Source organism: Lynx canadensis, chromosome F2 (assembly GCF_007474595.2).
Source record: "Lynx canadensis isolate LIC74 chromosome F2, mLynCan4.pri.v2, whole genome shotgun sequence".
Taxonomy (NCBI): Eukaryota; Metazoa; Chordata; class Mammalia; order Carnivora; family Felidae; genus Lynx; species Lynx canadensis.
The window spans coordinates 33,583,970-33,610,841 of record NC_044320.2 but is presented as its reverse complement, the minus strand read 5'-3'; the positions used below and the strand labels follow the sequence as shown (position 1 = coordinate 33,610,841).

The 26,872-nt window shown below is 34.7% G+C and overlaps 1 protein-coding gene across 1 annotated transcript in view; it reads left to right on the top strand.

The window, feature by feature from the left end:
* The window catches only part of RIMS2 (regulating synaptic membrane exocytosis 2), a 615,364-nt gene that overhangs the window by 498,019 nt on the left and 90,473 nt on the right, over positions 1-26,872 (top strand).

Below are 26,872 nucleotides of genomic sequence, written 5' to 3'. Positions count from 1 at the left end.
TTTGAAAAGATATATAAGACTTAATATTGAAGTTGTCTGGAGAGTACTGCATATTTTCAAAAAAAATCTGTGAATTCACCAACTTACTTACTATTTCTGTTTATCATGGAGTATGAATTACTGCTTTGCACGGTGCACCTGCCCTATGCAGAGATATAGTTGTCAGTTTGACACATGGGGGATTCAGCTGGCTTGCTTTGCAGAGTTTGTGAATAAGAACGTGATGCCCATGATACAGTGACTCATAATAAGCATAATCATCATTTATCATCATCCAAAGTTTATTTTTAGTATTATAATAAATTACACACAAATCCTCAGAAAATATACATGAAAGATAATATATAGCATAATGTTAAAACTTAGCTCTGGATTCAGACAGAACTGGATTGAATCCTGGTTCTGTCAATTCCTAACAATATAAATGCAGGCAAATAAAAACCACACTTTTCAATATTATATTGGAGATAATAATAGTAACTTTCTCACAGGGCTGTCATGAAAGTTCAATGACAGTGTATCCTTACAGCTTTGAACCGAATTTCTCGCATTCCTGGCACATGATAAGCATTTGATAAATGGTAGAGATTACGAAAGAAAGAAAAAGAAAGGAGAGGAAAAATAAATGTAAAAATTCTCACTCTTTTTGACTTTTTGGAACTGCATATTTCATAGAACTTTCCTATAACACTTTGACAGATAATTCAGGATAAGGTATATCCATCTTCTATTTTGTACAAGAGAAAATAATTTCCAAAATACCAAAAAGATTTCATCACAAGATAATTTCACAAAGTAATATGGTAGAGATTCCTGAAAGTGTTTGTAAGGTTTGTTTCATAGTTTGCTATGGTTGACCTTTAACAGTATTGGAGTTTAAGTGGTTTTATTCCTTAAATTGCCATTATTCAAGTATAATTGAGCATCTTCGTATGCCAGATCCTCTGCTAAAATGGGGGAAATACTGGTTGACAAGACCTAGTTCTTTCCCTCAAAGAGCTTAAAGTCTAGAGGGGAGATCGAGAAGTAAATAAATGGTTATAATAAGTAAAGGTATGAAAAATAACTTTAATATGTGATTTGATAATACTTCCCCTCTTAGCACATCATTTTAATAACCCACTTAATTATTTCATTTAAAGCTCCCTACCAACTTTGAAATATGGAAAATGGAAGTTACAAAAGGTTATCTAAACTGCCCAATATTAAAATAATTTAAACGTCACAGTAGTGACAGAAATTATATCTTTTGACATCAAAGTCTAATGTTCCTCCTACTTCACCATGGAAGCCCTTTCAAACAAATAAATTGAAGCAAGAAGAGACAGGTGACTTTCAGCATTGTACAGATAGGAAAACGTCTACAGAAAAAAAATCCATTATTTCTTATAAGCCTCTAACCATTTAAAAAGTCTTTCTGAATTAATAGCCTAAGAACATATTTGAGAAACTTTGTTAAGCAGTTGTTCTCGATGTGCCTGGGTGGCTCAATTTGTTAAGCATTCGACTCTTGATTTCCGCTCAGGTCATGATCTCATGGTTTGTGAGATCGAGCCCTGTGTTGGGCTCCGCACTAACAGCATGGAGCCTGCTTGGGATTTTCTTCCTTTCTCTCTGCCAATCTCCCCACTCACATGCACTTTCTCTCTCTCAAAATAAATAAATAAACATTAAAAAAAAAAACAGTTGTTCTTAGCTCTAATGCAAACCAAACATAAGGCTTTTAAAATCTAAAAACTACAGTAATTAAAACATTCATATTATTTGCGCTTGGGACTCCTAGGTTTTCCTAATAGTTATTTTTTTAAATCTTCCTGCCATGTAAATCTGAAAGGGTCTGTACTTAAAATCAGTTAGCAAGGCAAGAATATGAAGTGTGAATACCTAGAAACATAAAATTGAATCTTTTCAATCATTGCTTTCCAAGTATATTTCCAGAAAATAACCCCAATGAGCTAATGCTTAAAAATAAATGGTTTTAAGGTCAACAAAGTTAGTAAACCCGTATACATACTATCCTTCTCTTCAAGATTCATAGTCTGTATCAGCTTGTGAGAAGTTCTGTAATAAAGTTGTGTTTAAGCCAGCATTTCTTAAACCTTATGATGGATTATTTTAATGTAATACTTTCAAATTTTATTCTGGGAAATATGCTTTAAATTCATGGCATGCATTCATTTTTCATTCCTAACTTTGGCTTGTATTCTCTCAGTGAAATAAATATGTTTATTCTTGCTGAGCTTAAGCATAGAATTAAGGTGCAAAATTTGGAATTTCCCAGAAGAGATCCTTGGAACTGAGAAAACTTACTAATAGGGATTGATTTTGTTCCTAAAGATGCAGACAGGTGGGACTAGGAAAAGAATTGTAAAATCAACTAGGAACACACAAATCTGACAAAGAGGAAAAGTGTTGTCCAAGGAATCTAAGACTTATCTCTTAAGTAATGACACTAATAGAGGGGATGCATAAAAATAGCTTAAAGAATTCAACAAATGTCATGAGCATTTATAATTTTTGCTGGCTTTTCCTGTACATTTTAACATTTAATGCGCCCTGTCTCTTGTTCAGGAAATCACTTCAAACAAAGCATTTCAGTCTTACTATCAAGATGGAGTTGATAGATGGCCCATTTCTACCTTTCTTTCCTTTTCTATCTGCTTGGACTGTTAGTTGCTGACATCAAAGGCTAGTACATACAGCTGTGGAGCTCCACTGATGTCATGTCTACATGTATATACATATGTATGTACATGTATGTGTGTGTGTGTGCCACACGCTAGCACATGCTTAGTGGAACTCTCACTTCCCAATGTCATTCTTTGTGAAGCATTCCATCTTGCCTCTGAACTGAAGGCTTGCTTATTTCTAATTTTCTAGACTTAGAGTTGGCCTTACATTGTTATTAGTGTAGTCTGTGACTCCCATGGCTAATATTCTAACACACATTAACTTTACTATTTCTACTAATTGTTAGAATACACCCTCTTCGTTAAAAGAATTAATTACACATATTATGTAGGAGACATAAGAAAATTCTCTTATGTTTAAGGATATATATTCATCAAGGTCTGTCAATATAACAAGTGAATATTATAAGGGAGATATTTATAGACTCACTTTAAATTCAATATGTAACTACTCATTGTCCAATTATACTTTCAAAGTCTTCACCACTTTATTGTATCATTCTTTTAATAAATAACACTGTTATTCCATATATTTACGGAAATACTGGTCAAAACAAATTTTACATGTAACACATACAAATATGTATTTACATATTAATGTGCAATGTGGTATATCCATACATCATATGTATGTTATATATATCTCTGCGTACATGTGTGCATGTGCATATCATGAGGTATTGATAGTATACTTGAGAGACTGATAGAGCAGGTCTGATTAGTTACATTTTGAGATGAGGATTCTCCCGGTTTAGGATTCTTATGCTGCTCTAATGAAATAAATGTAGAATTTAGGTTTGACCTGTACAAAATAAGAAGAATCTGTGATTTACGCATACTTCTCACAGAGCACAATCATATTTAGGGGATACTAAATCTTAGCTTCATGGCAGCAGAGTTTCATCTGTCTTAGCACTGCCTACAACACTGCCTAGCTTAGTGCAGGTCTTCAACAAATATTTGTTGAAGAATAAATAGATGGATCAATGCCTACCTACCTATTTCAGTAATTTTTTAAAATGTGGCTTTTCATTAAATCCATTGAACTTAGATAATGAATGGAAAAGATAATTCTAAAGTATAAAGACTTTTAAATACCAAATAATTAGTTGGGATGCCTGGGTGGCTCAGTCGGTTAAGCATCCGACTTCGGCTCAGGTTATGATCTCACAGTCCCTGAGTTCGAGCCCCATGTTGGGCTCTGTGCTGACAGCTCAGAGCCTAGAGCCTGCTTCAGATTCTGTGTCTGCCTCTCTCTGACCCTCCCCCATTCATGTTCTGTCTCTCTCTGTCTCAAAAATAAATAAACATTAAAAAAAATTTAAATACCAAATAATTAGATTAAATTGAATGCCTTTTCCCACTAATCCTTGAAGTGCTATGAAATATTTAATCACCATATTACCTCTTCTTGATTATCATTTTTCTTATTAGTGACTCATTCTTAAAATTTTAATGTAGTGCTTCTCTCTTTTTTCTCCCAAGTTTTTATTGAAATTCCAGTTAGTTATCATACAGTGTAATATTAGTTTCATGTGTAGGATTTAATGATTCATCACTTCCATACAACACCCATCACAATTGCCCTCCTAAATCCTCATCACCCATTTAGCCCTTCCTCACACCTCCCCTTCAGCAACCCTCATTTTGTTCTCTTTGGTTAAGAGTCTGCTTTATGGTTTGCCTCTCTCTTTTTTCCCCCCTATGTTCATCTGTTTTGTTTCTTAAGTTCCACATATGATTGGAATCATATGGTATTTGTTTTTCTCTAACTTATTTCACTTAGTGTAACACTCTCTAGCTCCATCCACATCATTGCAAATGACAAGATTTCATTCTTACTTATGGCTGAGTAATATTCCATTATATATATGAACTATTTCTTCTTTATCCATTCATTAGTTGATGGACATTTGGGCTCTTTCCATATTTTGGCCATTGTTGATAGTGCTGCCATAAACATTGAGGTTCATGTATCCCTTCAAATCAGCATTTTTGTATCCTTTGAGTAATACCTAGTAATTGTAGTACTTCTCTTTTATAGTTCTACTATTACATGCAGAAAGCCATAGACCATTACTGGAAGGGACTTCAGTTCTCTGTTTCTCTGAACTAAAGTAAGACTACTGTATCGGTGGTTCCCAAACCAAGCTCATAAGCAAATTGCCAGGGGAGTTTTTTAAAAACATTAATTCTCTGACCTTGACATGAAAATCGTGGGTTTCAGTATATCTAGATGTGATGATCAGTAACCCTATACAATATCACTGATAGTTGATTGTTCAATCTGCATGAAGAATTCAGACTTTTTTACCTTATGAGGTAATCCATTATATTTTTGGACACTTGTAACTATTAGACTTTTTCAAATTGAGCCAACCACCTGCCTATAACTTTAAAAAACAATGTTCACTGTCTTAACCTGAGAGTGATTATAAAGGTGTTTGCTTTGTAATTGTCCTTTAATTGAACATCTGTCTTATACACTCCTTGTATTGGTAGTATATTTCAGAAGTTCAAGAACACAAAAACTGAATTGGAAGGGAGAGTTGTATCAGGGACTATGACCTCAGAATTGAACCAAGTTATATTTGACCCACAGGGTGTGTGTGTGTGTGTGCGTGTGTGTGTGTGTGCACACGTGCACACACATATGCACACCATGTGTGTGTGTAAAATATACTTTTAATATTTTATTTTAATGTAATTAATTTGTTTTAATTAATTATATATTATTATTTACCTTTAAGACAAAAAAACAACACATATATCTAAGAATTCTATCTTTAAACAGTATTATTCAAATTAAAGGTTTGTCATTTTCCACCAATCTCTACTACATTTATATCTGCATTCACTTGCTATGTACAGATTGTTTTACCCTTTTGAAGTCATTCCACAATTGGCTACTACATCAATATAGCATGCATCCTGTATTGCAAGGATGCAAATAGGTCAAAATCATGAAAATTTACCTCTTTCGCACAATTTGAAAACATTTTGTTTGTAGCAATGATACGGAATAAAACAGAGAAAGGGAAGGTGAAAAATGAAGAAAAGAACAGAAAGGTATTGAAGGAATTAGTTAATATATTTTCTTGGGACAACCTGGGGGCTCAGTCAGTTAAGCATCTGACTTCGGCTCAGGTCAGGATCTCACGGTTCATGGGTTTGAGCCCCTCATCAGCTTTGTGCTGACAGCTCAGAGCCTGGAGCCTGCTTCAGATTTTGTGTATCTTTCCCTCTCAGCTCCTCCCCTACCCAAGCTCTGTGTCTCTCTGTCTCTCAAAAATAAATAAACGTTAAAAAATTTTTAATATATATTTTCTTTAAGAGATCTACAAGTTGTGCTATAAAACATGTTTATTAGTCTTTTAGATAAAATCAAATCTAGTCAGTAGTATTTAAACCCCTCAGAAATTTGCTCATAATTGTTAATAGCTAATATTTCTGTTAGCCAAAGTAAGACTCTTCTAGAACCTCATCACTTATTTTGAAATATCTTACAATTTCATTTTTCTGAATTGATGGATTAGGTATCCATGCCCTAATCATCAACAGAGTTCCCGTGGAGAATGATAGACTAAAAATTCAGTATTCTTGCAGTGGTTTTATTCAACTTTTTTGTTTGTTTAAAATTCTCATTTACATAAGTTATAAGAAAAAATATTTAAGCTCCAATAGCTTTTTAGCTTGTATTGAAGAATTGCAAATTTTTTAACACTAATAACTATGAGAACACCTGTGAGTCAATGTTTCTTTTGAATTGAAAATAACTAGATGCATTGTCTCAGAATATTACTCCATAGTAGTTTTAATAATTATTCTGCATGACAAAATGTAACAGCAGTGCTCTGAATCTGACTATAAATATATTTAAATTTGCATTCAATTTATCATAAATCTTAAAATATAATGTTAATAATGGTGTTTAAATTCTTAAGCTTTTAGCAAAATAAATTGCATAGGAATAACAGCTGCCCTCATTTCTTTTTACTTCAAAAACAGTTGTCTATTCAAGAAAGTGTTTTGTTCATGAAGTCAGGGATAAAGTTTCTTCAGTGCTAGATTGACACTATCATGCTCAATGTCTCTACTGAGTCATTAAATATTTCTGGTTTCAGGATTTGCATATTTATAAGGAAAATCACATGCAAAGAAATACCTTAATGATCTTTTAGATGGTTCAATGAGAAGAAGGCTAGGATTTTTAACTTTATTAGAATAAAATCTTGATTGTTCCTCCTAACAATACAGAAACAATAGCTCTCTGTATCTGGTATTGACCAACTATAAACTAACTAGAATTGTTATTAACTATATTTTACTCCCATGCTTTACCAGAATAGGAAAGTGACCACAGAAACTGCCCATGCCAAGATCACTGAGATTCTTTTAAATACAACTTTTGATGGAATTTTCTCCAGACTCATTAAGTTTGATTTCTATGACTCCTACAGTAACAGTGTTCTAATACCAGTCTGGGGATCTCAAATTCAAAGTCTTAAAGAGTCCAAGCAGGTAATATAAGTGATTAAAATCAGGTTTGAGGACTGGGTAATATGGGAACTGTGGTCCACTGGAGAGCACATGTTCCCTTTAAATGGGAAAAGTGCTGCTCAGCTCCAGCTGGTCCTTTCCATACAAGAAGCCAGGCGATATTGCCAGATGGGATGTTTCAGGAGACCCAAACCCCTAATACTTATATTAACTTCGTAAACAACTCTTCTGACTAAATAAAGTATATCAGTAGGCCAGATTCACCTGGAGGGCTACTGGTTTGCATCTGAAAGTGTAATCATTCTTTGGAATAATGACCCTGAGTTACTAAAAGTTCCAAATGACTTAAAAAAAAAAAAAGGAATAAATCATACTCTTCATATTGTTCTAAGTCAGAAAACTGCTTGTATGTTTTAGAACATTCCTTAATAATGTCGGTACAAACAGATAAATCAGAATATTACATTTCTAAAATATTCTTGTAAATGACTACCTAAATAGGCCAATATAAATAAATTGATTGATTAATTGATCAATCAATCGATAGAGAGATGTTAGAAACAAATTGAACTTTGGCTCTGTCTCCTTTTCCTTGAATAACAAGCATAATAAGATGTTATATGGAATTGTTGTATAGACTATTATAAAGCCCTTGACAGGAGTGAAGCTAATTATAGAAATGCTAAATAAGTATAAATAAGTGATATTGCCCATGTGGAAAACTGTGTTTTCTATATTTTATGGTATAATTACCCTAGATTAAGGGGAAATTAAATTAAGCTTTATTGAGATTGCTGGAAAATAAAAAAGAAAACAGGTTTGTTCTTAAAAGCAGCTTTAATAAAAGCAGCTCTTTAAAATGCAAAATTAAATAACTATTCTTGATTGGTTTGGGGTTCATAGGGTATACAGTGGGTTAGATTGAATTTTGTATCTTCAGCTAGGGGTTTGGAATTTTGGAAATACTATTTCATTTACCATGAGAGAGAATGGTTTTAATTTTGCTTTTAATTCTGATCAAATGTATATCTAAAATTAAACAAGTATGGCACTATTTTATTGTAATTGCCACAATTATAGTAATTCTTATTATTTGTAAGGATAGATTTCTTTAAGAAAAAAAACACCCTCCTTTATCTGTTGGTCTAAGTTAAGTATAAAAAGTATTCATGATTCCTGTTCAGATTTATTTTTTAAATGATAAAGAGCTTTTCTTATGTCACTGTAGGATTTGGAATAGTTCCAGAATTTGAAATAGTTCTAAACAGTGAGTAATATCAATAACTATGTTTTGGAAATCTGCTCACAGCTTTGCCGTCTTTTTTCTGATCCAGTAACTCAGAAATTTATTTGTACAGTTTAACTCAGCTTTGTCCAGAATTCATTGATTATCACACCATACATATTCACATTTGAATTATAAAAATGATACATACGAGTTTTCAGTGTGCATGTTGAGATTTATTCTGTATTTTATCAATATCTTATAAGCTAACGTATTCAAGTAGGATAATGGAATTTTTTAGGGTAATGGAATTTTTAAATTTGTGTAGGAATATATACTTTTAAAGAGAATTTTTAAGAATCCTGGAGAATGTAATTATTATCAAAATAATCTACATTTTCTGCTGATTAGACTATGTGGAGTATTGTCTTCTGCTTTAATCAACAAAACCCAATATTTTAAGATAAGTATTTGGGAAATTTTTTCTTCTCTCCTGTACTGAATTCTGAGATATCCGCATAGCCTCATCAAATTTGAAGTTACCTTCAGGCTGTCCAATAACTGTATACATTATTTAAGTATATAATTGAAGGCAATTCTTAAGTCAATGAACTGATTTTTTACCAGGACATTTATCATATGGTTACAGATATTGCTTAGAACCATATTAAGGCCACAATAAATATAAATGGATAGCAGCTCTGGATAGAATATGCCAAGAACTTCCATTGGCACTGGCTACTGAAATTTTCGGTAGAGGAAATAAATTACTAGACGGAAGTAAAAATACTTCCAATAACTAAGAAAATCATCTCAATGATAAAGGAGTTTCTCTTTTTTTACCCCATTTTAACTGTTCATCACAACAGGTAAGAAATACAAGAATTTTTAGAATTCCTTATGTGGTGTGAGATACTTATTACTATAAAGGAAGAACTTAAGACATTTATGAGAATTCACAGAAAAAAAATTTTATAAAAAGATTCACTCAATTTCCAGGTGATAATTATAAATTTTTAGGTTGAAGGTTCACAGTTAGTGTTCATAATATGTATTATTTTTAATTATTGTATAATAGAACTTCATGTGTGATTATAGTACTTTAAAAATGCCCATACTTTGGGGAGTAAAATTTTCAAGTAAGTTTCAAATGTCCCAGTGTTAACTCCTTCATTGGAGGGAATAAAATTGTCTAAATGTTAATACAAGTAATTATTTTTAAGTTAAAAAGATTATGGTATATTATTCATTTTTGTTCAGTTCCAAATACGATTTCTCGATGTTCTCTCTGAACCCAAGTTTGCAATAAAAATAAAGCATATCTGTTCTGTCAGTCACCTTCACCTGATTGGTGCCTATGAGTCAACGCTCCCAGGTTGGAGCTGAAAGAGGCAATTTAACCATTCTTGCCTGTCATATTGCTTCAATCGTGCTCAAAATAAAACCCATGGTGACTGAAAAATTACAGTGTCCTAGAGCATGCAAAAGTGACACACCCTAACTGTTGCTTGAACAGCAAAAGCAAATGCATGTATACGCAGAAATTTTTATTGAGGTTTATTCTGTCATGTATAATAAAAGATTATTTCAGAACTCTATTTTTACTTACAGCATAATAAAGCTCTTGTATTTTTAGACACATGTGGAGCACAATGTGACAAGCTGAGTTAAAGCCTATTGATTTTCCTGGCATATTTCCATGTGTTGTGGTACAGCTGGCACTTGGATAGATTCGAATCCCATTCGGCCATTAACACTCTGTGAGACCTGGGGCGAGCGTTGTCATTCTTCGGTTTTCTCACTCATAAAGAGAGCAAGCCAGATGGTGTTCAAGTCTCTTGTATCTCTTGTGTCAAGTCTAGATCATCATAATTTTAACATTTAAGTAACACCTAATGTAAACTTGGAACATTTAATCTAAACTCCAAAGAATATGAACTAGATCATAATTTATAATTTTGAAAAATGAATGCTTAGTATTTTTTACTTTTTACCCAACAATATAAAGCATATTTATATTATTATTTGAATAAACCATTTAATTCTTTAGGTTAGCTATTGACAATTTCTATAAAAAAAAAACTACCTAGTAGCCTTTCGTCTGTGTTTTCTTCCTCCTTGGGATAATTTTGAGGTGGGTTTCTGGACTCTGATCTTCATGAGGGTGAAGATTATTTGGGAGTCATTTCTGCATGCATTAGCCAAAAACAGTAATTCTTCTCGGTGCGAATTATGTATTGCTTTAGATTAAATAAAATAACTCATTAGCTTAAAATTTACAGTTACTTCAGAAGTAACTTAAGGATTCACAAAAGTAGAATAAAGTTGAGGTAAAACCATTGATTCAACAAACATCTTCTGAGTATCTTACTTGTCTATGCCTAATGCCAGTGTTGAGCCCAGAGCTGGTATATATAGTAAGTGCTCACTAAATGTTAGAAAGAATGGCCGGATGAGTAAACGAATGTAAGAATGATATATGTAGAATATAGCATTATGTTTAAGAGTGTAGTCTCTGGAACCAGACAGTTGAGTTTGAGTCCTGGCACTCCTGCTTATTATCTTGTGTGTGTGTGACCTTGGACAAGTTATTTAGCCTCTCTGTACCCAGTTTTCTCATCTGTAAATTTGTGATGATAATAATAGTTTCCTCATAGGAGTGTTTGAGAATTAAATAAATTAAAACTATCAAAGCAATTATAACAGTGACACATAGTAAGCACTGATAAATATTTGCTAAATAAACAATGAGAAAGGGGGCATCTGGGTGGCTTAGTCAGTTAAGCATCTGACTTTCGCTCAGGTCATGATCTCACTGCTCGTGAGTCCAAGCCCTAGGTCAGGCTCTGTGCTGACAGCTGACAGCTCGCAGCCCAGAGCCCGGAGCCTACTTCAGATTCTATCTCTGTCTCTCTGTCCCTCCCGTGCTTGTGCTCTGTATCTCTGTCTCCCTCTCTCTCTCTCTCAAATATAAACATAAAAAAATTTTTTTTAAGAAATATTAACTACAGCTTTAAAGGCAAAATTTATATGTGAAACACCAATACTTACGAAGTCCTGCACTACTAACTTAGAATTGCTAGGAATGAGGACTGGGTTGGTAACTCACCTGGAGCCAACTGATCAGGACCCTGTCCATGTTTCTCATTTGCAGACCTTTCTATCACTGGTTGGTGTCTTGGGAAAGGGGGGAGGGAATTTGAATCTAGTCTGGAGTAACACTCAGACATTGCTACATGAGATCATGTCTTAACCCATCTAGCCTAAGATTCTATAAGCAATAAATATTTTTCTCTTATAACTTTAAAAGCTATTTAGCCATTCTATTTAAAACAGGGAAAACAGGGAGGTTCTTCTGAGTCTAATGAAATGATAGCTTATTGGTCATACCTGGGCGATCCCTAGACGTGCCAATTAGGAGTGGGAGTGATCTAGGACTAAATTTGTATTCTCTCCAGATGTATGACCCCTGATCAGCAGGGTCATACTGCTAACATGGGAATAAATATGTCTGTCTGACTTTGTGGAGGGGTAGTTAGTTCCAGTTCCAGTTCCTCTGTACTGGTCAGTTGGATATTTGAGTATCAGTTTCCAAGGGTGTTTCCAAGGGTAACGGCTTTTCAAATGTTATCGAAATGAGTATCAAAATGTTATATACTCTTTTTGAGTATTTTAGATACTCAATAAGTCATTTTATCTTCTAGTCTTTGAGAAATTAAGATATAAAAATAATCTTTTACATAATAGAATAAGATGTATAGTCAGCTGTGCTCTGTTTCATTAAAATTTTGATTTCTCTGATATGCTAAATTTTAAAAACATAGTTTCACCTGCTTTAGAGTGGCTAAATGTCTTCAATTTATAAGAGAAGAGATACTTATTGTCTACAGAGTCTTGGGCTAGATGGGTTAAAATGCGATCTGATTTAGCAATTCCTGATTGTCACTCCACACTGGATTTAAATATAATTTCTTCCTTAAATTATGCCTGACATTCCCACTTTAAAAAGCAACTGAACAGCAACGTGATATATTCTGGACTAGATTTTTTATATATATAGGGGCAGAACAAAGATTTCATAAGACTTTATAACTAAATCAATAAAAATATTTGCTCACATCTCAGTATATGCTTTAACTGTGCATTATTGAAGATAGAACCTAAATATAATGTGTGGGCCCTAGAAGGTGGAAGAGTTAGCTTAAGTGGAAGGAAGACGGAAACTTCTTAGTGAAAATTAGTGCAATGTTTTCTGTGTCAGCATAGAAGCAGAAATGAGTGCAGCATTAGGCAACTGCATGGCTACGTGTGATGGAAAACTGTGGTGACATGTACAGATGGACAGAAGAGTTTAGTGACATTTCTTAATTTAGTATCTGAAATTCTTTACTCTTTGATATCTTTAGCATTTACTTGACACTTAAACCAGGTGGAGCCTTGGGTTATTTTGTCTCTGTGCTTCTTTTAGCAAACTGAGTTATAAGTGGTTTTGGAACAAATACCATGTCTTAGATTTCTTTAGAGTTGGCATAGCATTGACTCCAGTGTCTCGTACATGGTAGATGCACAAATATATATTTGTTACTTGGTTGACATCTGTAGATGTCTAAAACATTTATTAGGAAGTTCTGTTTTGTCACCAGCAAATATTTATTGAATACCAGAATTACTTATGAGACTTACCAGATGCAACATAAACATTATTATTTAATTATCCCTACATTACTAGGAGCATTCATTCGTATAATGAATTTCTTGAAATCACTTATTTGGTAACTTTTTCTTTAGAGCTATTTAGTGCCCAGTATCAGGTACTAACTAGGCTGCTGAAGTGCACTGACAAAATGAACTATCCAAGTTCCATGAGAAGAGAACCCACAATTGTAATAGGATTTCTATAGTGGAGATATAATAAAACCCTGAGAAAACACTATAATTTGCATTCAAAAACTCATGGCTAGTGCAATGTTGCCATGTCGTTAGGTTCATTAAGTGATCTGGGTAAACCTGTGACAGGCACCAGTCTTGCTACGTGAGCCCAAATGCCCAGATTCCAGTTGCAATTTGGTGCTACCTGGCATCAGTTGTTTGGTAAAAATACCAAAAATGAAGGTGATTCTGAATTCTGTGGCTGACTGAGACCTTCAGTATAGTGGCAGAATCCAAGTATCTCTTCGTTGGTTTTCCCAGCCCATGGTAGAGGACTGGGGAAACTACCCTGTTTCTCAAAATGAGCTCAAGAGTCTTGCCACCCACACCACATCCCCCTTCCAGAAGAGAATTTGAACCCATCATGCCAGCAGGTGCTAGGCAGAAAATGGGAGCAAACTGGCAATCGTGTTATATCTAATTTCACATTATTGTGGAACATATTGCTGCAAAGTCTTACTGTAGATACAGCTGACATCATGGAAAGCATGTCAAAATTACCTGAGCTGGTGAGAGAGAGATTGGGGAAGTCTTCCCAGAAGAATTCTTGTTCCAACAATGACTTAATTATGGTGGCTTGCCAAGCGGCCATGTGAAGAACGGTGTTTATGAGAGAGAAGAAAAGTGGATGTCAAGGCGCAGGAAGCTGAAAGTATGTAGGTATTTTAGAGCACTACATGTGTTTCTACAGCATAAAGTTTGAGAGCTAAGGGAGAAGGAGACGGAGTTGAAATGCTAGGCATGGGTCAGAGCATAATTCATCTGTAGGCCATGCAATGGTTTCTGTCTTGTTTTATAAACGAAGGAGCCATTAAAGGAATTTTTTGCAGAAATTTTACGTGTAAGAGATCATCATAAAACTGAGTTTTCTCGTCTTTGAAACAGAAATGATAGTCCTTCATATGGTTATGTGGATTAGAGAGAAAGTATGTGAAGTATTTTGCATAAAGTCCAGTATAAAGTATTAGATAAGTAGCAGCCATTAACATTATTATATTAGTATTAATGTTACTGTAACTGATGATTGGAGGGGCAAGGCTAGAGGCTTGTAGCTAGCAGTTTTCTAAACTTATAAACATTTTCTGTTTCGGTTACAAATTCATATATACATTCAAAGAATTTTGAAAATTTTTCATTTTCCTTTTCTGTTTTTTATTTTTTTAATTTTATTTTTTATTTTTTAAAATTTACATCCAAATTAGTTAGCATATAGTGCAACAGTGATTTCAGGAGTAGATTCCTTAGTTCTCTTTACCCATTTAGCCCATCCCCCCTCCCACAAACCCTCCCATAACCCTCAGTTTTTTCTCCATATTTATGACTCTCGTCTGTTTTGTGCCCCTCTCTGTTTTTATATTATTTTTGCTTCCCTTATGTTCATCTGTTCTGTGTCTTAAAGTCCTCATATGAGTGAAGTCATATAATACTTGTCTTTCTCTGACTAATTTTGCTTAGCATAATACCCTCCAGTTCCATCCACGTAGTTGCAAATGGCAAGATTTCATTCTTTTTGATTGCCGAGTAACACTCCATTGTATGTATATACCACATCTTCTTTATCCATTCATCCATCAGTGGACATTTGAGGTCTTTCCATACTTTGGCTCTTGTTGATAGTGCTGCTATAAACATTGGGGTACATGTGTCCCTTTGAAACAGCATACCTGTATCCCTTGGATAAATGCCTAGTAGTGCAATTGCTGGGTCATAGGGTAGTTCTATTTTTAGTTTTTTGAGGAACCTCCATACTGTTTTCCAGAGTGGCTGCACCAGCTTGCATTCCCATCTTTTCTGTTTTTTCATGTGATATCATTAGAACCAAGATAAATGCATTTTAATGTTTTTGTTATTTTCTTATATAGAATAATCATGTTATATATTACTCAAGCTTAATAGTCTTAGTAAAAAAAACTCTGCAACTTTCTCTTTGGGTCATTTTAGAATTTCTGTCTTCTGTGATAGAATTATATTGCATTCTATAACATTCATCCCCTTAAGTTTACTGTTGAAGAACTGAGACCAGAGATTAAATTTTTTGTCTAAAGACAGATGCCATATAGTCCTACACTCAGAACTCTGGTTTCATAAGCCTACATCCTTACATATTAACCTAATTTTGCTAATCATTTAAAAACCTAGAACTGTCCTGTAATAGCCAAAATACTTGAATTTCCACCCTACCTTTTTTCTGACCTACTATCATAAGAGGACATGAAAGCAAAAATGTGGATTGGATAGGCAGAGATAAAATGAACCTCTGATTGGGGGGTTTATAAAATCCCGGACTGAGGCAAATAGGATGGATGAGCAGAATTACCACAATGTAGCACCATGCCTCTGAAGAGAGGTAGAGTAGCAGTTACTTCTAGGCAGGTAGTAAATGCAAGTCTTTTAACTGAGCAAAACAAAAGGAGTGTCCTGAATGTCATTTACCAATCAGCAAATGAAGGCTTACTATCTTTTCACATAACATATAGTCGTACTAGGTAAGTCTTAGCCAGCGAGTCTCAAAATATGGTTGCCGGACCTACAGCAGCAGCATCTCCTGGGAACTTGTTGGAAATGCAAACATTCAGTCACCTCTCCAGGTTGGTGGATCAAAAACTCTGGGAATGGGGCAGAGTAATCTGTTTTAACAAGCCCTCCAGAGATTATTCTGATGCAGGCTAAAGTTTGGCAACGCCTACTCTAAGCTGAGTGGAATTTGTTGCCATCTTCTTGAAGTATTGGTAAAGTATGGTGGCTAAGAGCGTGTGTTCTAGAATCAGACTGCTCAAATACCAGCTTTATGACTTACAAGCAATGAGACCCTGGGCAAGCCTCGTAACCTTTCTGTACTTCACATTCTTCTTGTATGCTTATAATAGTTTCTATTTCATAAGTTATTCTGAGGAATATTTCGAGTACAATATATTTGAAAGTCCTGAGGTGGAAAAGTTCTTGGCATTTCTCAGGAATTTAAAAGAGGCTTCTGTCGTTAAAAAGTAGTTTATAAAGAAAACTGAGATGACGTAAAAGAGGAAGTCCATTATGCAAAGTCTTGTAGGATCTTGGAGAAAGAGGATGGGGTCCTGAGTTCCTTGGAAGAACTGACATTTGCAAGGAGAAGGGGCACTTTTTTTGTTATGAGGGCAAAAAGAAAAGTGTACAAAAGCAATTAGGTTTCTAGGCTATCAGTTGGAAGATAAGGGAATTTCTTCTAATAGCTTCTATTTTATGGATTTTGGATTTTTCCCAAGAATGGTGAGAAAACATTGAAAAATTTTAGCAGAAGAGTGACATAACCCAATTGATGTTTTAGAAAAAAATCACTGTGGCTGGTGTGTGGAAAATGGAACATATTGCATAGTTTTATCATGTTATTCTTTATGTCTCTCGGATTTATAATAATAGTAGGAAAACTTGAAACACTATAGACTGAACAATTTCCTAATTTCCCTTCCTATGTCTACTCCAATTCCTCTGATTTCCTAACCTTCAAAGACTAGCAGGGTGCATACTCTGAGACATCATTCCAGAGCAGAAATCTGCAATCTTTGTGGGACTGACTTGGAATCCAGGAAGGAAAAAAAAAGTTTAGATTTCTAACAAGGTGAAAGTGTTTTTTAAAATGCTCCAAGGAACATTCAGTATGTATGACCAAGCACATCGTGTCAAAATAGTACTGTCCTTTTAATCATTAAAGGAGATTAAAATCTTTCTCTTCATGGTGATTTCCGAGTGACATATAAAACAAACTCATACTGGAATCACAATGACTGGAACATTGTCTACATGCACAAATACAAGCTAAGCAAATATTCTAAGTTAACTCAGGTATTTGCGTGTTTTTACATGAAAGAATAGCAAAATTTTCTTTAGTGGTGAATAAAGGGATAATCTTGGGAATTTTAATACAGTGCATTTTATTAACACTGGATTCAGTCAAAGAGAAATTATCAGTATTCATCTAATTAGGCAAGAAATGTATATTTTAACAAAAAATAAAGGATTACCTGGCATAAAAGTATTTTGTTTTCCACATGAAATGCCTAAATTCAACTTAAAATATGCAGGTTTAAGTCTTAAGCTAGATACAGCATTTCACAAAATAATTTACACATTATTGCACTTTAAAGCTCCCTGGGAATTTTGCTCTATGACTCCTATTATCTTGTTTTTCTGAATTTATTAACTAAGACTATAAACCATGGCCCTTGACAAGAAGCACATTCATTTTATACATATGTACATACATCCTGGTCAGTGTTTTATGTGATGATCAGCCAAGTGTGGCCACAAGAGGAGACGCAGGAGAAGCTCAGGAAAACAGAGTTGCTTATAATAAGTCCCAGGAACCACGAGGCGTGTCATGCCAGGTAGGGCCGCACGGGAAAGCAGCAGTGTAGGCAGGAGGCAGAAGGGGCAGGAGTCAGGCAAGAGTTAAGCCCTGAGCCTTTATTTGGGGGCTGGAAGGACGAGATAGGGCAGAGTAACCAGTTTGAGATTGGCAAACTTGAGGAATTCCTTCTGGCGGGCCTTTGGGCTCTAGAAGTGGACTTCTATTGCCTGGTACCTGGCACTGGAATGAATTAGGGCCGGGAAAGTATGGGCTTATTAATGTGAATAAGCCAAATAGAGGAGCTAGGCCTCGGAATTTGGCTAATTTGCATATCAAAGGCATGTCTGCTATCCCTGACAATTGGCTAGCCCCAGGAAAGGCGAGGTCTTTCCAGCCAGGAAGATTTTTAAGTTGTCAAAGCATCGAAATGTACTGAAAAAAATATAACAGTACACATACGTATGCATATACACACTCACACAAATAGACAATTTTTAATGCCCGCTAAAAAACGGAGTTAAAAAATATTTTAAAATTTCACTTGGAGCTTTGTTGTTTAGACATTTTTAAATATCTGTAACTGTGGCCGTCAGCATGTACTCTTGAAAGAAAGACCCCTTCTTGGTTTTTTTTTTTTATTTCTAAGCCCAGAGCCCTCTTTTTCTCCCAAGCAAGCAACAGGCCTGAAACACTGTTTCAGAAAACACAATATGCTTCTGTTCCCTGACATTTCCAAAGCTTGTGGCCCAGTCTCCTGTGCCCTGCTGTAAAGAGGATAGATGGTAAAAAAAGAAAATGGCGTGTCTTTTCCAAGCAATAATTCAGAGCTCATTAAGAAGAATAATATGACATAAAGCCACAAATTCCAGGAACCTGGAACAGTAGTACCCTACAAATCATTTTACCTAACAGTTGCTAAGAAAGGTACAAAAGGGCAAGAAACTTCTGGTCTTTTCTTGGTTATTGTCAGCCAGCTCTAAGGAAAACATACCCAACTTTAATAAAAGCATTGCTGTTTCAAAATATAAAGGAAGAATGTATGGGTATTATACATTTAGCCTCTTGGGAAAAAATTGTGGACTGAGTTTTGGGTGTTTTTTTTTTTTAATCCCATGGACCTCCAGAAATTGTAGTAGATTCTTCTGTGAATTTGAAACTTTGATTTGATTAGCTATGGAAGTTATATGGATAATGAATAATTAGATTTCATCAAGGTAAATAAGTTTAAAGCATGTCCTCACTCTGAAATGCTGCATATTTGTAAAATTTGGATTTGATTTGTAATCAAGCTTTCAAAAAACTCAGAGCATCCACTATTTTTCAAAATATGGGACTAATGTCTTTGGTACTTTGTAGTCTGAGGAAATTAGTATCCTTAAGATGTAGCCATTCATACACTTTTATAGATTGTGAAACACAGCATCTAGTCATTTTATCTGGGTAAAAATTGCAGTCCAGGAATATTTTCATAATGTCTGATTTGAGCTAGGTAAGTTGTAGTCCAAGAATATTTTCATATTATGGTTTAGCTTTCTGTATTATTTTTAAAGTCATAATGTGAATTTTTATTTAGTGTAATCATTTCAGTAGTGCAAAATAGTCATCATCTGTTAAATGCTCTACAAACTTGATACACATAGAGTTGGAGCAAGAATAAATCAAAGCTCTCAATTTTTTTAGTTTCACAAAATCTTAACTATTTGTGTTCCTTTGATATTGATAAGAATGATGGAAAATGTAAACTGATGCTTGAAGCTATAGGCCAGTAAGGATACCTTCTAATATTTGTCATGGACCTTTTTATGGTATAGCAAATACTGTGTAATCATGTAATAAAATCAGAAGAAGCCAAAATGGAAATGAGTTAGAGGGAAGTCTATTCCTGCCTAAAATATTTACATATAAAAATACTTGGGTTTAGCTGAAAAGTATGGATAAAACAATAAAGCAATTTAAGGGGATGATACACATGTTGAATTGATGGGTTAGAATTGTAAAGTTCATTCTGAACACTTGTGAAGGGAAAGATGTTATTGCTTAAAAATCATACACCAAGGAAAATTGTGGGGAACAATAGGAAAAGCCGAATTAAAAAGAAAAAGAAAAAGACCATGAAGATTTGAAAGGAATTAATTAAAAAAAAAAACAGATTAACAGAGGTATTATAGTCATAAAAATTCAGAGGTTAAAGTCTATTAATAATCTCTAACCTTCTCATTTGCTGGGTTAGGAAAAGGAGGGCCAGTGAGCAAAGAAGCATAAAAGTTTAATGTGCTAAATCAAACTTTTTCACGTGAGTTCTTAAACTCATGTATTTTTCCATCTTGAAGAAATATTTTGTATCCATTTTTAACTTTCTGTTTAATCTTTCTCTCCCCTCAAGTTCTGATTTTGCCTAAAAAAAAAAGTAATATACTAGTAATCCTTATTTTCGTGACTGTTCTCTTCATTTCGATACTCCCGTGAGTTTACCATTTCTTTGTCTTCAATTTCAACGCTCTTCAAAATTGTATCCACCATAATAGCTCCCACTCTGTTTCACCAAGTTTCTTCAACTTGTTGGCTTCAGTAGCTGTTTTCTTAAAGGCCAGTTGTGTCCTCTTAAATTTTCAAATCTATAGACTTTCTTCATAAATTTGTCCCTATTTAAAGAAGAGAGTCATGTTCTTTCCAACATGACCTTTAATGTTATAAATAGAAATAAAATATTGGTCTGAATCCCAGATATCTTGGTGCAACCACCTATGCAGTGTATGTCCTCACAGATTTAGGGCCACTCTGAGGCAATATCTGAATAGGCAGTTAAATAAGGGTAAGTAGGACAGGACATTTGTTGATCACATCCAGGCCTTATTCTCTCTTGACCTCATCTTATGTTAGTATCCCTATCTTCTCCAGTTAACATTGGTTTCATAAATTCCCTCTAACAACCGGGATTGTTTTGGCCTCAGGATATTTGCACTTGCTCTCCTCTCAGTTTAGATCACCCTTTCTTAGCATGACTGGCTTCCGCATTCAGGACTCAGCTCAGTCATCTCCTCTTCAGAGAGGGCTTCCTTGACCACCCTATTTAATGTTGTCCTTCCCCCAAACTTTCCAGTGCCTGTTATCATTATATTCTACCTTCTTTTCTTTTTTAAAAAAAATATTTATTTTTGAGAGAGAAAGAGAGAGAGAGACAGAGCGTGAGCAGGGGAGGGCAGAGAGAGAGGGAGACACAGAATCCGAAGCAGGCTCCAGGCTCTGAGCTGTCAGTACAGAGCACGATGCAAGGTTCAAACCCATGAACAGTGAGATCATGACCTGGGCCAAAGTCAGACACTTAATCGACTGAGCCACCCAGGTACACCTACATTATTTTCTTTAGATCACATATCACCATCTAAAATTAGCATTTATTTTCTTATTTATTGTCTTTCCCCATGACAATATGAATGAAAGTTGCATGAAAACAGGGTCATTCTCTGCCCTTTTCTCTGCTGTACTTCTAACTCCAAGAACTGCCGCATAGTCAGTACAAAGTAAACATACACTAGATGAATGATCAAATCATGGAGGTAGTGACATGTTATAAAGGACCAAACCTCCAACTAAGAAGTAAATCTTTTTTTCCCTTAAAGAAATCTTTCTTTTCTTTCTTTCTTTCTTTCTTTCTTTCTTTCTTTCTTTCTTTCTTTCTTCTTTCTTTCTTTCTTTCTTTCTTTCTTTCTTTCTTTCTTTTAAAGAAATCTTTAATATAGTAATACTTTAGGCATTAGCAAGAAGTTGGGAAAGTTTGGAGATTACAAGCCTTCCTGGTGCTCCTTAAACCATACTAATTAAGTAGAAATCCGTTCTGTGAGCGCTGAGGCCCTACTTCCTTCCTTCCCCCAAAACTTAAAATCTTAAACACAGCTCTGTTACCAATGCCTATAGTCAAGGCAGATGTTTTTGGCTAAAAATACTTTGCTAATTAGCAAAATATTTCTCCCTAACTCTGGATATCACCTCTATGGCCTAGACAAACATACATCCCCTCCAAAACATTTAGATACTATATTTAGATACTATAGTATATTAATTGAATGCATTTATATATAGTACTGTAATACTGTTAAAAATGCTAAATTTTAAATTTCTGTCATTTCCAGAAATCAAAGAATTAGTATAGGAAACTCAGTTTTTACATACTCTTCAGAGAAAGATGTTTTTTTGAATTGTTAATTAAGGTTTCTTGACATTGGAGTTGGACATTGGAATTTCAATTGTAAACTAAGACCATGTCATTGTGCAGCCATATTTGCATTATACATGGCTGATATTTGCCAGTAAATTAATTAAGAGAAGCTATGTCATATCATTTTTTTATCTTTATATTTGTGGAGATAGATGTTAAATAAAAACATTGGTTGAATAAATGATTACTACTTTCCTAGCCTAAAATTATAGATGGTCATTTGAGCAAATGAAATGAAGCTTATTATATCATAAATTAGGATAATAATAATTTCAAGTTCCACATTTTAGGAAAGGCGTAGTATTTAATAAGGAGAAAATTTTTAATTAAGAGAACTTTGGACAGGAACAGAGTTTATTACCCCTCTTTCCAGCACCCAAGGAACATGACAGAATTCAAAAAATGACACTTTATAATCCAGACATCTGCCCAATGACAGGCAACGGGGGAATCAAGAATGAGTGATCACAGTGGTAGGTACATGGCTAGTTGTTGGCACCTGCTCCAGAAACATAACAATGGGAAGGAAAATGAATTAAACCTTTCAAGGTGCTATAATGTTTGAGAGCTTGGCCAGTCTCACTGGGTGTGTTTTCCCCCGCTCTACTATTATTATTGTTGTCTTCTACCTTTTGAGCCCTACAGGCCCTCTGTTAGCACCACTTCCTAGCCCAAGATGTTGTAAGTCCATCCATTCCTAGAAGTATCTGTCTACATCCTATCCAGAAGTATCTTTTCTATTCCTGAGCTGCAGTTCTCATACTCCACTGTATTAGCTGCTGGGCCTTCTGTAGCTCTGGCTACAACATTCTGAATCCCTCCAGTCTCTCTCTAATACCTTGGCTAAGTCTCTCCTGACCACCTTCCCAGCTCTCAATATGATGAAATATTTTTGACATACTATGTATTTTATTTACAATGCTACTCTTGTGCCCTTACTCTCACCCACTCAGACTTTGTCTTTGTCCTGTGTTTGCTGTTTATTATTTTAAGCCAAACTACTTAGCTCTATTCATCCAAACTATTAATGAACACTTCTGGCCCTATGGCCTATAAACTTCATTTAATTTAATCACATACTCTTATAACCCCTGAAATTGCCATTTAAGTCTCTGAGGAATATCTACAAATATTTCTCTTACCTTTCTCCTAACGATTGACAATATACTAAATTTGCCTTTTAAAAAAATCTTTCTGAGTACAATTTTAACAATTATCATAATTATGTCATAAAATAGATCACTTGCACAGGAAATTTTACCTATTTTATTTTGAGGGTACTAAGTATACAGTTTTTCTAAAGTCAAAAATCAGAAAATATGTATAAGACAATATTCAGAAATACAGAAATGCTGCATCTCTTTCCAGAACTGAGCATCCTATATCAACACCCAAGATGATTGTGTGGTAATCTCTTGGGGTTGGCTTGGGAGCCATGTTATACCTTTAGCCCATGGTATGAACAATGTGGATTGAATAATTTGACCTTTGTGAAAGAAAAACATATATTGGTCCTTGATTACTCTTTTCATTTAAAATTTTTTTTCTTATTGCTATGTATTTGGGGAGGAAAATAGAAAAAAAAAAAGAATGCTTTTAAAAAGCAGAACTACCAACGAGAGAACACTGAAACTACTTTTAGTGCACTGTGCACAGTATATCCTTCTAGATCTTTTGCTGTGTACGTTTATACTTTTTTCCCCCATAAGAACATAATATTCTGAACATATAATTTTATTTTTCATATTCCCTTTATTTGCCTCTTGTGCAGGGAAATCACAGATCATCTCACAAATCCAGGTTTCCATAATGGCCTAGTTTAGCAAGAATAGATAGATAGATAGATAGATAGATAGATAGATAGATAGATAGATAGATAGAAGAAAGAAAAATAAGGAAGGAAGGAAGGAAGGAAGGAAGGAAGGAAGGAAGGAAGGAAGGAAGGAAGGAAGGAAGGAAAAGAAAGAATGGATAGCCTATGGGGTTTGAATTGATCTGTGACCCCTAGCAGTAGGGTAAATCCATATTTGGTATGCGGACCAGCCAAAGCTAGCTGCAAATATCTGCTTCTTCTATCCCTCCCCCTATATTAAAAACATATTTGATTTCAATAGATACTTATTTACAACAGCATTTTCAAAGGTACACTCTATTTTATTGATGAACATAACTTACTTAAATACCCTTAACTTACTTAATACCCTTACTTAAATACCCTTACTTAAAAACCCTTAAATACTTAACTATTGGACACTTGTGGGATTTTCCCTTGGGTGTATGAGTGTGTTGTTATAGTCAATTCTGCAGCAAATATTATTGCTAAATCTGTACACATTCTAAGTTTTCCTTTAGGATGTACTTAAAAGTAGAATCAATAGTTTAAAAGCTAGGCTGTTTTTTTTTTTTTAAGGTTTTTGATACATATTGCCAGCTAGTCCTTCAGAAGTCTATCACTGAGACCCCCACTAGCATTGTTGGAAATTTACTCTATTACCAGATCCTTAGAAATGGTCTTTTTTAAAGTAACTGATAATGTAATAGACCTGTGCTTTCTTAACTACACTGAGCATTCCAAATGATCACCCATGTTTACAGACTTTTTCTTACAGCAAGGTACTCCATGAATCAAGAGGCACAAAACTTTGAACATTTTGTTTGATAGCTTGCTTGCTTGCTTGCTTGTAGGTGTAGGTGGTGAGGAGCAGGGAAAGTCAAGGAAACCAGTAGTGATACCCTAGCCTCAGTCTCCTTCTTCTCAAAACATAGCACTGGAGGGCAACTATTCAAAACTCATTCCTGGTGATCTCGAAGTTTCTAGAAGATGAAGAATAGATCCATCTTACAAAACTTTTAGTAACCCTTTTTTGTAGATAATGCATTACCAAAGTTGTTAGGTTGAAGAGGAGTATACTTCCATAGAACCAAATTGTCATTAAAATATTTATCTACAAACTGATTTATCAGCTCTAGTTAGTATTTTATTGTATCCTGCTTAATTTTGGACAAGTTCTTTATAGCTTTTATATGCAACTGTGAAAATTAAAAATGCAAAAATTATAAGGTACAATAAACAATATTTTGTGAGTATATCTTTTTCTTCCTTGGTAGGTATTAGCTTAAGTGGCTCTGTTAGAAAGGCATATGTTTGAGAGAAAGACGCCTACATGACAGGAGTACTAGGTTATTCTGACATGTTATATGGAGTATGTTATTATTTTGAAAGCCTGAGTTTCAACTAAACTTTAACTTTTAAAGGCTATGCCATGCCTTTTCTGATGACAGCATATTATGAAAATCATAGGTTGCACTTCTGTGTTTATTTGCCCACAATCCACAGAATAAGAAACATCATAAGGCAGCAAAGCATTAAATAGTTTAAGGGAACCTTACAGATATGCCAGTTCAAGATGTTTAATGGATGCCTAATGGATGATGGTGGTGGTGATGGTAAGGGGTGATAATAATAGGGAGAAGGAAGGGGAGAATAATTTTTGGAGCTCTTATGTGTCTGGCATTCTGCTCAGTGCTTTACCTACATTTTCTCATTTATTAAGTGAGGAAATTAAGTTTCAGAAAGGCTAACAACCCTCCCCAATGAGTCAGCCAAAGATCAAACCGAGATTTCCTGACTCTCAGTACCGTCTATTGTCCATTATATAATGCCGGCTGTATTAAAGACATTGTAGACATTTTAATTTCAAAAGTTTTTAAGTTTATAATTACAAATATCATTTCTAGTAATGCAGCTAAGTTTTTAAAGAAAAACTGAAGAGCTTTAGCCTTATTTTATCTGTTGCCCATATTCCCTAATAAAAAGTGTTATTATTTAAATTTATTAAATTTTTACTTTAGTTATATATATTATCTCTATTCTCTAAGGTAAGAAGGGAAAATAAAATAATCTAATGTTACAAGTGAGGAATCTGACGCTCAGAATAATTAATTCTTCTAAGGAAGTCAGTTAAGTAATGGCAAAACTGGAAGTCAAGCCCACATCAGTTTGCCCCCAAAACTCTGTTTTATTCTATTGTTGTTTATTAAAGAATAGCAACATCAAACAAGCTTGAAAATTATCAATTTGGGGTATTATAGAAGCATATACACTCTTCTGTCTTTTGGCCTATTTATGTCTCATTTCTCCTTAAACTATATGAAGGGTAAAATAGTACAGTTTACTATATATTTTTTTTAATTTGGGGGACACCTAGGTGGCTCAGTTGGTTAAGCTACCGACTTCAGCTCAGGTCATGATCTCTAAGTTTACCAGTTCAATCCTCATGTTGGGTTCTGTGCTGACAGCTCAGAACCTGGAGGCTGCTTTGGATTCTCTCTCTGTGCCCTTTCCCTGCTCGTGCTATCTCTCTCTCTCAAAAATAAATAAAAAAAAATTTTTTTTTGAAATTTTATACTAGGCCTTTCCCCTCTTAAATGCTTGGAGAAAATGTACATAAAATTAGCATGTGGTCCTGGAGTAGATTTTACTCTAGGATGGAGTAAAAAAAAATTGGGGTGGGGTGGTGGTTGCGAGGAAAGACCAAGAAATTGAATTAGAAATAAGAGCTTTCCTCAATAGGTCAGTTTCCCAATTCTCACTCTTTAAATGATGCATAAAGATATTTCTAATGTTTCTTGATTTTTTTCTTTTGTTTCTGTAATTATGTGTTATTCACTCCTGTTATCAGTATGAAATTAAGGCAAAAACCATGACTCTAATCCCAAATCAAAATGACCTATAAATAACTCTTCCCGTACCTGCAATCAGGCTGCTTCCTTCACATTTTTCCAGGTTTGGGGGGGCCCAGCTGGATAGCCTGCTTCTGGATTCTTCAAACCCCACTCGACTTCCTACCACATCCCAGTAATCACAGAAGAATCAAGGGTCCTGTCTTTAATTAGTTGGCCGTGTTAGTCTCCTGACTATTGCCAATGGGAGTAATCAGTAATCACTACTAACACTCCCAATGGGAGTAATCAGCTAATCAGTAATCATC